This window comes from Aphelocoma coerulescens, chromosome 3 (genome assembly GCF_041296385.1).
Source record: "Aphelocoma coerulescens isolate FSJ_1873_10779 chromosome 3, UR_Acoe_1.0, whole genome shotgun sequence".
In the NCBI taxonomy this organism is placed as follows: Eukaryota; Metazoa; Chordata; class Aves; order Passeriformes; family Corvidae; genus Aphelocoma; species Aphelocoma coerulescens.
The window spans coordinates 88,751,813-88,765,426 of NC_091016.1; positions in this window are offsets into that span (position 1 = coordinate 88,751,813).

The following is a 13,614-nucleotide window of genomic DNA, read 5'->3' on the forward strand; positions in this document are numbered from 1 at the left end:
TATGGCAAAATCCCCAAACCAAACAAGACCTTAATTTCTCATTGAGTTTTGAGTTTCCTGAAATCTAAAGTTGAAAGAGGCTTCATCCCTTGCTCAAGGAGTAAAATCTCTGGTGAGAAAAGGTAAATAAAGGTTCATAGTGCACAGGCTTTCTGCAAATAAATGCCTGGGAATCTCACCAGTGGGATCAGTGTGGTGTAAACTGCAACAGCATTTCAGCCTCATCTGTGTTGCAGGACCTTGGGAAAAGCAAGTTCAGCTTCTTCTGATGAACCTGTGTCATCACAGGAATGTGTTCAGAGTACATTTTTCATATGTTAATAGTTTCCACATTATTACACTGGATCTAATTATGCTTGGTTTGCTAGGAGCAGCAAATCATATTCACAATTGTGTTTTCATTTAAAAAATTATTCTATACAAAGATTTCATTAAAATGTTAATTGCTACCAGAATTATATGCACATAAATAATAAACAAGAATACCTACACATTATTAAAAAATAATTTCCACATATACCAAGCCACTTGAATTTGTTTTAGATTTTAAGTGGGAAGCAGCATGCCTAATCTACGCACTGCCTAGAATTAGCAAAAGATTCTCTGTTATGAAAACATGTCTTTATTTCCTTGTCTGCAGAGTGTGACTCTCCAGACCATACTGAAAGAATAGGTGATGCCCTTTTAGCATCAATAGAATGAATGTGTGGTCCCTATATTTTAACCAAGCAAGAGGACTCTCTGAACCTTCAAAAAGGTCTGAATGGGGCAACCATGTCCCTTGCCAGAATCCCTCTGAATTTGCTGGTCTTGGCAGAGAATTCACTGTGAGATGGAAGTGAACTCCCTGGCCCATGTATGACCACCAGCTCCCAGACAGGGAGGGGAAGGGCAGCAAGGACACAGTTATGGTCAAAATCGTAACAGGATGTCCTTCCTCTACTGAGGTGGCAGCAGCTCACACAGGTGAGTTCAGTGACATCACAGGAAAGCATCTGTGCTTGTGCCTCTTGGTCTCCAGATGCAATGACAAGACAGGGTTTATTTTTGGCCTCTAGAATGAGAATTCCTTGCTCTTGCAGAGCACACTGGACACTGAGATCAAAGATGCCCTATGTAAGGTCTGCTGACATGCCCTGTTGAGCAATAGCCAGCTTTGGTGACACAAAAAGAAGATTGAAAAGGAAAATACAAAAGGTCCAGCAGTATCAACAAATTCTCCTTTCTGTGCCTACCCTCTAGCACCACAGGCTGACTAAGTGTGCAGGAATGGACAGCTTTCGCTTGGGAGAAAAGTGGAAAAGAACAAGAGGAATGTAAATGCCATGTGAAAACACACTCAGAATTATAAAAAGTCTCTTCTTCAAGAGGAGCCACAACAGAAGCCTGAAATCCTGAGCAATACAAACTAGGAAATAGAGAAAGGAAATTAAATTTTTAAGACCCTGGATGTTTAGATAGTGTTATCTTCAAGACAACAAACAGTAAGGGGCCAGGAAATTCCAAATTAAATCCAACACTCTCCTTATTTCCTGATTTTCTCTTGTTAAGGATAAAAAGCACAGCCAAGATCAAGTTAACATGATATTTCCTGCCCTGTGATTCTACTGGCATAATTTTTGTTGCTAGGTATATGTGGACTGACCTACTCTGAAATTAAAAATATTCATTTCCTTGGCATGCAAAGAGAGGTAAGACAAGAATTTCAGAGCTGTATTCACAAGAAACCTAACAAGCCCAGCTGCTGGTCACGTAAGGTTTTTTGTAAATCCAAGGTGAATGTCTCATGGATGGAGTTCATGGCTGATGACAGATTCTTTTGTCATTAGACGACATTTATTGATTAGTGTGAAATATTTGACAAGTATTTATCCTACCAGAATTTAAATCATGGAGCTCACTGCTGTTGCTGCAACACAGCTGCCATTTTCTGAAGTGCAGGAATTCCCATGCATTGACCATGAAAGGCAGGAGGGAAACTTTGTGAATTCACCCCACACTCCTCTACACCCACAAGTTCACCAGGGCTGTTGCCTACTTGAAGCTGTCGACACCCCCTGCTTCAGGGAAAGATGATCTGGGGTCCAAGATGATGATCTGGCTGGCAGTAGGAACTCATGAGGGGAGCAGCTGACCTGCATGAGCCCAAAGAGCGGTGCAAGGAAACCTGTGGCATCCCCAGGCTCATCCTTAGCATGGGGTGAAGAGCCCGATGAGGGAGGTCTGTGGCTGTGGCCTGCACAGCTCAGCAGTAAGAGCAGCATAAGGAGGACACCTGGGTGTGAGTTGGTTCCAACGCAGCTTATTTGCCAGGCAAAAGGGATTTGAAAGGCAACCGAGTGGATTACAGACCCCCGGTGTGCCACACACTGTTTGGCACAGGCTCGGTACAGGCAGTAATGTGGCTAGTGATATGCTGGCACTGATCCTACCCTACTCCTCTCTCTGCAGCCAGGGTCCTTCCAGGCACCAAAGCTCAGCACAGCTTTCCAGTACCTTCCTTGTTATCAGGAAATAGTTTGCACTCAGACCTTATTAACAACAAGGTTCTGCCCCCATAGGCTATGGGGGCTCAGCAGCGTTGAGGGCTTTCCTCAAGTGCTTCCCTGAATTAATGCTGACCCTGAAACAAGCCCCTTCCTTTTCATTTTGGGAGAAGTCCATTGCTGGCCCAAGGGCAAACAGCACCCAAGTGGTGTTGCAGATCCCAGAGGAGTAGCAGAAGCTGCCTGGTTCCCACTAGCTTGATCTGAGCCCTCTGTCAGCACCCATGCTGCCCGCATCCAGAGGCACGCAGGTCCCCAAGCACAACCCAGAGGCTCAGCTGTGGTTTTCAAAGCAAAGAGTTAGACTTTGATTATTACTTTGAGATTATTATTATGGAGCAGTTTTAGTCATCATGACCCAACTTTTCACTGATATCTATGAAAACTGACTCAAAGTTCTGAGCTAATTCTGTGCTTTTAGAAACTATTTTTATGATCCTGGAATCCTCAGAACTGAGACAAAGAGGTGGCATGACTTTGTCCTTTTTCCTATGCCAATTTTAATTTTAAAACCTGCCCATTCTCATTCAAAGTCAACAGTTCTGGAAAGAAACAAGGGAAGGAGAGAGGGAGGAGCAGACGAGTTCAGGAAGGGATGAAATGGGGAAGGAGGGAAGAAAGAAAAAGAAAGGAGGGGAAAAGGAAGGAAGGAAGGAAGGAAGGAAGGAAGGAAGGAAGGAAGGAAGGAAGGAAGGAAGGAAGGAAGGAAGGAAGGAAGGAAGGAAGGAAGGAAGGAAGGAAGGAAGGAAGGAAGGAAGGAAGGAAGGAAGGAAGGAAGGAAGGAAGGAAGGAAGGAAGGAAATATACTTTGTAGCCAGCAAGGTTAGGGGAATTACACTTGTATTTGAAAGGAAGGATTCTATACTGTGTTCTGATCCTTTAATTTTACTTTCTATTTAATATTTTTTCATTCATCTTGGAAAAGTCTAGAAACACCGTTTGCATTTCAAGCAACACTGTGAATTAGTCTGCCAGAGACAGATAAATACGATTCTTTCTCTGCTAAGGTCTGGCATTTCACTTCTTGATGAACCAATCTTGCCAAAGACAAGCTGAAGTTTTAGACATCACTGAAGGGTGTGGAAGTCCTTTCCAGGATTTGAAAGGAAGTTTTATCAGAAGGCTTAAAAGTTATAAATAAAACCCTCCAAAGTTGGTGGCATAGTGCTGCTATAAGTGATGCCTCAACACAGACCTGCCGTGACATGATTTATGAAAACCACAATCAAGAAAACCAATGCAAATGAGACACTAAGTTTGTCATCTTTTAAACTTTAGATGTCTCTGAGCTTTCTTTTGCCACTCTGTCCCCTCTCCAGTTAAAAATGCTTGAACAAAAGAGAAGGAAAAACAAAGAAAGACTGGGAGGACAAGATTCATGGACATTTATTCATTTTATTTGTCCTGGAGGGAGAAAGAGAGAGAGAGAGAGGGAGAGATGAAGCTCAAACTTTTTAGAAAAAGTTGGGTTTTTCCTTATTTAAAATGTTGAATATAAATTGCACACTCTTTAGAACAAAATACAGTATGAAGAATCTGTACTAGCCCCAGGCAGAGGCAGAGGAGAACTCCCCCAGATGCATGCATTGTCAGATATTTTGGATGAGTTAGGAGGCAAGAGAATGAAAGACATCTCCAGCAATGAGAAGAGGTGATGACAAAGCACCCAAAAGAATTTTTGCATGAAATTTAATGGGCTGTCTTTTATAAACTAAACTCCTATTCTGCTCAATTGTGCAGTGACCAAAGGCCAGATCTATTTTCTCAGCTGAAGAAAAGAAAGACATTAAGTCTCTCAAGAAAGCACCTCAGCTGCCAGGCTAGGGATTAACATACAGGATTTCTGCCTGCATCCCACACTCCACCCTGTCTACCCAAGTTCTACTAATTTGTCTAGAAACATGAGAGATTCCTAGTGTATGGCATGAAGGGAATCAGCCACCTTCCCTTATGCAGCCTCACTGCTAAAGGGCTATGAATGGTGAGACAGTAGTCTGAGTGCTTATCATAAAATTAGAGCACAGACTGCTGTTTAATGTAAAATGCAGACAACAGGTATCCCCTGCAAATGGAACAGGATTCAGGGTTGTGTTCTTTCCAGCACCTTTGTAAATCAGGTCAACAAATCTTCAGTTCTTCTCTGAACAGTGAAGTGTTCCTAGTGAAGACAAAATGGGTGAAGGGCATGAAGATAGATGAAGCAGTGAATGAAGGTGGGAGAAGCATATGAAAGAATTAGGAACACATAGGAACAACCCTTACCCCTGTGTGATTTACCAGAGTCAAATGAGAAGTTGGTTCAGGAACAAGGAATGCAGTTTGTATCTAATGACAAACTGTTTAATAAAGATGTGACTCTGCAAAGGATTTAGGATGGAGGCACAGCAAGCAGGTGCACACAGACATCAGTGTCACAAGGCATACATAATTCTTGGTTGAACAGAGAATGCTGAAAAATTAGAAGCTGTCAAAAGGAGTCATAAAAAGTACCCAAACATGAGACAAAAGATTTTGAGAGGTCCTTTAAGAAGCTTAGTCATAAAAGAAGACCAAAAATGATTGATTGGTGTGTTGGTGGAAAAAAATTTTCCATAAAGGAAAAATGTGAGGTACTAAAAAAATGCTGACTTTAGCAGCAATAGAAACCAGTGTCTGAAAGAGGAAGGCAGATGTGTTCCTATTTTGAAAGTGGAGAAATTCTTGTACAGAGCAGAAGGCAATAAACCTATGGAACAAATCTCTAAGGAAAGTTCTGGGCTTCCAGTCTTTCAATGATCCCAGAGCAAGTCTGAGTGCTTCTGGAAGGTATTGTTAACACAGACCTCAACTGAGTTACCAGCCTCAGCACAACAGCAATAGACAGGGAAGAGCGTCTTGCAGACCAAATTGGACCAGATGAACTGGTGGGTCCTTTCAGATATGTTCCCCGTGAACATGCAAACTTAAAGTCTTTAAAGCTTTCTTAGAAAATTACAAGTGTGTTCCCCTCAGATTAGCAAGTGCAGCACATGGGCAGCTTGGATAAAATCAGTGCTTTAACAATAAAGAGATTCAATTATGCATGACTTGCCCCTATGCTATTCAAAGGATATTGGCTTTTTACTTCCACTGTCTGAGAACCTGCTGTGAATACCACTTGGACCAGGAAGACTGATGACATTTTGAAAGAACTACATCATTCACCTGATGAACTTTTTATGAGACAAGGAATTTACTTTTATCCATTTGTCTACAAACATAAACATCTGAAGGTTTTAAAACTGAGAAACATATAAAAACCTCTGTCTTTTCAGGATCTTTTACAATGAAGTACATACACACACTAGTCTGCCAGTTTATAAAGTTTTTTCTCATGCTGCCCCAATAAATTCCTCAGTGGCCTCTCTTTCTCCTTTTTCAGTTGTTTGGGTGAAGTCCTAGACCCACCTCTGTCTATGGCCAAACTTAAAGTGGGAAAAGGGGGGAAGCCTTGCAGTCTGTCTTTTGCCTTTAAAATGCCTTCCTGCAAACCGTTTTGGATTTTCCAGGTTTGTCTAACTAGCACTGCTTACCCTGACAGCTTTGGCTGGTCCTCTACTCCCTTCTGTGTGACTGTGGTGAGGGAACAAGCCTGCACCCTACTCTGTCTTCAAGTGCACACCAGAGACTGTGTCTGGGCCAGTGCTATACAGCCCACATACACACATCTCTTAACACTCAAACTTGCAATTCCTTTCAAGTCTTCTGCGATTTCTTAAACTCTATACCAACAATTCAGGTGTTCTTCCAGGTGCCACCATACTCAGAACAACAAAAACCATACACAAGGTTGGGACTTTCAGCTGCAGAGAGGGGCTCTGAATACCTAAGCTAATGCAGTGAGATATTCACCTTTCATGCTAACTATAAATGCAGGAGCCAATAGACACAGTTTATTAATAGTTTTTATAGATGCTTGCTAGCAACAGAGATAAAGCTCAGAAAAAATGTTCCTAATCCAGGTTCATCTTAGAAGATCATTCAAGAAGAGTATTCACAGGTACCTCCAAACAAATTATCTGTTCTGACCTCTTCTTTCTTGTTCCTTCAAAAACCATGTTTGCTGTAGTCTTACATCTCTCTTGCTCATTCTTTCAGTCTATTCTTGACAGTGACTTCCAGCCTCCATCCTCCAGGTTTCTCACCCCAATTTCTGTTTTCTTATTCATTTAGCTCTACTCTTTACCTCCAGCTTTGTTCTTCATCACTCCAATCCCTTGACTTTCCTGTTCCAGCATCCAAAGTTGTTTCCTCATTTTCAGTATCTTCATCCTGCCTTTATTCTCTCCATCTGCATGTTCAGCACGTTTGGCTCCTTGCTTGATCTCTCTCTCTGCCTCCCAGGGTGTCACAATCCCAGTCTTTTGCCCCATGTTGCTCACAATTCCTGTCTGGCTTTCTATCCAGCCAGTTCTTCCCCTCAGCAAAGATCCTGCTCACAGGCATCTCTCTTTTCACAGTATCTGATCCTCCTCCCCCCTCCCCTTAGGTTTCTAAGCACAGTCTCTTTGTCTCACTAAGCTCAAGATGCTGCATAATTTCTTTATTCTTCTCAGTCTTTATTCCATAACCCATTCTTTAGTACTCCCAGTCTCTGCTCCCTTCCCAGTTTTCCCCCATCCCACCCTACTCTCACCAGCCCCTCTCAAAATACTCACCCAGCCTGTTTTAGTCTTCTTGCTCTCTCCTCCTTCTCTTCCATCATCTCCAAGTCACAGTGCCATTCCTTTCCTGTTCAATCTCAGCACAAAGGTAGAGCTGTGTTGATGGCAGAGCATGCTTGGATATGGGGAAACTGGGATGGAAGCAGAAACTAGGAATGCAAGAGAAATGGTCAAGATGGGATTAGCAGCCTGTTTTTCCACTGAGTGGGTCCTCAAAAAAACCCCAAATTTGACTGCACTTTCTGTATACTCAGAAAGAAGGATAGTATCTTGAAGATCACATATTCATTATGGAAAAATTCTGCTTAAAATGCTAAAATTTGGCAGTTAAAGTAGCAAAAATTTGGGCCGTTGCAGTTATCCAGGGATCTTAATTAACAATTTGCCATTATTCTAGGTGTAATTCAACTTAATTTTATCCCAAAATAGTAACAGTTTCATCTACATGAAAACTTCATATTATTATTTAATTCTAATGTTGTGACAATGTGTGATACCTTCAATAAGGATCAGTACAAAGTGCCAGAAGACTTTGTAGGAACATATACTACAAAAACTTTTTTTAGGGAAGGGCTTACAGTCCCAAATGAAGATTTAATTACCTCAGTTCTTCTCATTTCACCCAGCAACTTTCTGATTATAAGAACATGAGGATAGAGTGCAAAAGACAACAAGGGTAAGTAATTTTAAATAGCCAATTACCCAAATCCATGCTGGAGTTGGGTTTAATTGCTTCAGACATGCAAGCTTTTTCTCTAGCTGACTTTTCGTGGCCCACAAACACACAAATTCCTGCAAAAGTAGTAGTGTTCTGAAAATGCACCATAATGAATTTTCCAGTCTAAGTGCTCTGACCCAGTTCTCAGGCAAAGGTTTTTCTATACAGCTAAGTAAAAGACAGTAAATTATAAGTGAACAAAACTGGATTAATATAACAATTTTCTTATCGTGAAGTAGGAGCTGAATGACCAGCTCCTGAAAAATCTACCTCCGTACTTTACAGAAAAACAACTGGAAAATGCAGAGCTCTATTTCCAAAATCCATACAAAATGCTGTATGTTTGGCTTAACAGTTAGCTGTACCTTTCTGATTCATAAAATCATAAATCAAATTATTTTCTTATTTTCTCCCTATAGTAGCTGCACAATGCTGAAATTTTGCTACTGGTCATGGAGCACTGAATCAGATTTTCAACTACCAATTCCTTATTTTACTTTATAAAACATCAGGTTAAAAAATTACCATATTTTTCTGTCTCTTTCCTCTATGCATAGAAACCAAGAAAAAACATAAGTCCTGATTATTTTGTAAAGTCTGTTTGACTAAAAAAAGTTACCAAAAAACTATTAAAATCTCTGAAATTCACCATAAAAGTTGCATTGCCAAAAAGAGCTAGTAAATCTGTCAGAGAAAAAAATTAATGTCTATAATATATACTATTAGACCATACATAAATCGAACTGCACATGCATCAAGACATAAATAACTATATAAATGCATCCTAAATCTCCCAAGACAGATGGTAGGTCATATACAGACAAGATGTACATTCCAAAATGATTTTTCTTTAATAGCAATAAGAAAGGGAAGATGAAAGCACAGTGGGAAAATGGTTAAAATATGTTAAATTACAACAAAACGCATGAAATTATGCTGCAATATTGGACAATGCAAAGCAAATGAAACCAAGGAATTACATGGTTGTTTTGCCCCTGATTCAGGAAATCACTTAAACATATGTATGAGGACATCTTGGTTCTGGAAGGAATGTAAGTGCAAGCTTAAATTTAATCATGATGAGATTTTCACCTTCACTCTGACCCCTGTATCCTGGATCCAGTGTAGTGGGAGGAGGTACTAGATATCCTCTTAGAGCAAAAACAGGTGAAAAGGTCTCCTGGCAGATGACCTGAGCTTGATGGGCCTCCAAGGTGGGGTGTAGGAGGGCGTCTGAATGAGGGTAAATGGATTTGCCCTATGAGCTCCCAAAGCACTGGGATTTCTGCACAGATCACACGTCACAGAGCAGACTAGGTAGGCTGCCTGATCTGCATTGGCCAAAAAATTTGTGGGCTCCTGAGATTATGAAGATATACACAGCCAATAAAGAACAAAACCTCCTTGATCTACTCTAAGGTTCCCACACTCACTGGAATGGATTAGTTCAGCTGGTTTTGAATTTCATTTCTTGAACTTCTCTTCTAAAGTATCTATTACTTTTTGCGAGATTTGCTAGCAGCCCATGGAAATTTAAAATCCTCAAAATATCCCAAATATGATTGGAGGTTCTTTGCAAATGTTATTAAAATACAAAATGGCTGTATAATACTGCATCTTTGCTTCAATATGGAAAAGAATGTTGTACTTCTCTCTTTTTCTCCTCAACTATGCTACACCCTAGTTACAACATAAAAAGAGGAGTTCAAAAGTCAATTTCAGAACTGATGGCAGGGTTTCATATTCATGACACATTCAGTGGAAAACTTTTCCCAAGTAGTGAGACCTGATTTTGGTATACTTTTAAGACCAGCATTCAAAATTCAGTTGCAGACTCACCACAATACACTTTCTCTGATTGCATGGGACCAGAAACTCACCTTGAAAGTGCAAGCTAGTTTTGCAAACTGCAGAATTGCTATTGTCTGCTTTTTCCTCCTGTATGCATTTTCTTCTTAATCTTGCAAGACTTTTAAGGTTGCCAGTAAATGATATAAAATGACATAGCTAATAATAGTGTTACCAAAAATATAATTTCCTTTTTTAAAAAAAAGATATTTTTATAGAATTAAGTGTGCATCATTTTTGAATATGATGTTTTATTTGCAAAAATGTAAATGATCTTTTCATCGAATAGCAAACAAAATGATGTATCTCTGAAAAATATGATAATGCTTTTTTAAGGATGTGCAGATGGTGTAACTAAAACATCTGCAGCAACAGAGAATCTGAAGAGAAGGGGAATTTGTTTGAGAGGATGAGTTACTACCTCAAATCTATGTTTTTGCAATTTTGTTGCAATGTTCCTTACTGAGAAGCATTCCCCATCCTGGAGTGCTCAGTATTTGGCCTCTTTTCAGAGCTTCTACTGGACTCGAGAGAAAATCCTAATCATAAAATCTATTGAACATTTTAATCAGTCCATAGTACATTTTTCAACATGTCACCAGCTCAGCTTTTTTAATTTGCATCAAACAATCTTTATTTGCACAAAGCACCTTCATAAATAAAATAGTCATGTAATGGAGTAGGGCTAGAGAAGGATGGTCAGAGGTGTGGTAAGGTTTCAGGATGAAGAATCACTATGTGGTCTTGCACTTTTCAGTCCAGAAAGAAAGTAACCAGGGACCATGGTAGTGGTCCCTTTCAGGGAGACAAAAGTGTGGATTGACATCTCACTGTCTTTTCAAAAAGGAAGCTGTGACAAATGAAGCAAGCAGGACGTTCGTTCAGCTGGGACAAAAGATGTGGTTGGGCTGTGGATCTCTGTGCTGTAGGATGTTTTAGGTGACTGAAGATTACATAGGTCCAAGGGCACACTGAACAAACCCATGGAAGAGAAATCCATTCAAGATTGCTACTGCTTAGAAATTGCAGCTGGTTTAGAATACCTGCAAATGCCTAGAAGCTGGAGGAATACATGCGAAAAATGTACAGCCTTGTTTTGTTCTCATACTCTTTCTAGGCATCCTGTCTTTGTCCACTGATGTTTATCACAGAGCTAAATGAACCCTTGGTCTGTCCCTATGGGTTTATTCTTCTCTTTGCATACTTTAGTCTCCTTGATGGCAGAAATGGTTGAGTGTGCAAATGTGCAGGTAACAAATTAATGAAACTTATGAAGCAACTTCTAATGATCTTTGCTATCACTACTCATCCTTCCATGTGTCAAGAAGAAATGAATTATAGTCTTTACACAATAGGCATTGTGCGTGAAGACCTTTGAGGAGATAAGGAGCACTTACAGCCTCTGCCTAGACTATATGCTTAGCTTCATCTAGTCTGGATTAACATTTTCACAAAATTAAGAGAAGTTAAATATATAGTTTTCAATATCCTCACTAAAATCTGGCTTTGTTTCTCCAGTTTAGAGGTGCTCAGGCTTTTAAACTACCTGGGGAATGATGTCCACGTTAAAATACAAGCACTTTTACCCATTTCATTGAAAGTCCAGCAGTCCAAGGTAGTGCATGAACTGTAAAAATTACTTCTTAAAACCAGTATTTCAAACGTATTTTAACCTTCTTTATATCATATTTCTGTGTAATTTTTTTTTTTTCTAATTCTGTTCATTTTGCAGGTCCTGGAAGGACTTAGGTACTTCGTGCTTTGTCACTTCTTGTATTATGGCTAATGCAAATGGTGAGAACACTGTAGCTTCAGGTGGAGACTCCATCATCTTCAAAGTTTTCCTCCTGAGAAGGAGACTGCTTTTTCCATGTTACACAGAGATTTTTGTCGGCCAGCTTCTAGACTGTCTTTTCAAGTAGATTCACAACAGCCCTGAAATGGAAAAAATAATTAAACAAACATATTTTTAAGTAGTTTTATATAAATTGTTCTGAGTAATTATCTTCCCATCCACCATCCACTGTAACAGCTTTGCAAAGTACTCCTTCACAATCCCTAAAAGTTTCTTCTTATTTTCTCTAGCGGCAAGACAAATATTAAACTACAGAGAAAGTTAAATAGTTTACCTTAGGTCATGTTTGTCAACAATAAAACCATACTTTCATCAAATAAGATATAAATCACATTGTATGCTCTCCAGCTACTGGTGAAGAATCAAGATCACAGCAAAGATCATGTCAACAGTCACAATTATCCCAATAACCAGACAAAAGACCAGAATGACATTTGTTCTGATTCTCCTTGATAGCACGATTCTATTCTTCTTGCTTTTTTTGTTGTGTTTCCAAACAAAAGAAGTATACGATCATTATTAGGTTCAAATTTTCAAATGAATTGAGCTTTTAATTTGATGAACAGGACTGAAAAGAAGCAGGGCTTGATTACTTACTGTCTGAGATCGTTCACAGCCTTGAGGCCTTTACTGTATCAGCAAAAGTTAGAATAGCAAATTTCTTATGCAAAGGCATATCTAACCAAGGAAGACGCAAAGAAAGAGATCAACTCATATGGAGCGGGAAATGTCACTTTAACAGCTGTAAAACACAAAGAACTGCAGTTCCTAGAGAGAGGCAAAAAGTATCTGTTTGGTACACATTAAGAATTACCAATATAACAATATTTTTGTTTCAAGCAATGCTTCAATGTAAGATTTCGAGATGAGTCAATGTAAGATATGTGAATGATACAGAATTACCAGAGGTTGTCTGCCACTTGCGTCAGGCTGCCTTCTTTGTTTTGTGCCTGGTACCAGGTGTTCTGTCACCCAGGGCTGAGGCACCAAGGGACTACCCTGCTGCAGAAGAATTTTAACAATGGCAATTGCTGCAATAATAATGATAATAATGAAGACAAAAGAGAGCAAACAACAAGAGATTGAATTCAAGGACTCGAGTGCTGCTTTTCAGTTCCCTGTCTCTATCAAGGTCTGCAAAGCCTTTATTTAAAGCAAATGACCACTAGGCATGGAAAGGAGTTGTTTTGCATGGAAAGGAGGCCCAGAAACACTGTAGTGAGGAGCAGCTGCATGAGTCTGAGAAGTGAAAGGCATAGCAAGGATATCAAGTGAGAATACATTTTATAATGCTGTGGCCTCTTCAACCGCTCACTTAGGAAACAGAGCCATTACTTGGGCTGTTTCTCTTAGACCATACTCACCAGTTAGAAGATGTATCTAAAAACCCAGGAGGACTGGAAAATGAAGCAGATAATCAATCAACTTCCCCCATCTGCCTTTTGGCCACGAATAAAAAAATGCCTGCAATCCAAAACCAGTCACCTTGTTCTGAAATTTAATTGGCCTTATTTGTTCAGCACAATTCAAACAAATCAGAGAATTGTCAGGCATTGCCAGATCTCTCCAGTTTTGACAGTTTTACACAAGCCAACCCTAATTTCTCTTTCATTTTCCTTTATATAGATTCTAAAATTATAAGGTACTGTTTTGTTGCTGACTGGTATGCAAAACTCATGTTCACCCTGGTAGGAATTCTGAGTAGCAGAATGACTGCTGGAAAAACATTTCTATTTCTATTTATGCTTCATTTCTACTTCTGTATAAGGTCCTGTGCCACTGTCATCACTGTAGTATCTAAGCAACTCTTTCATCACATCATTTGAGTTTCATTCTCCTGCATCATAGAATTTCATTCAGACATTCTTAACCACAGTTCATCTGTAGGATTCTTCTGATTTTTCTGCAAGATACAGGACAGGTAAGAATGGTGAACTGGCTGAGAATAACATACATACTAAGTCT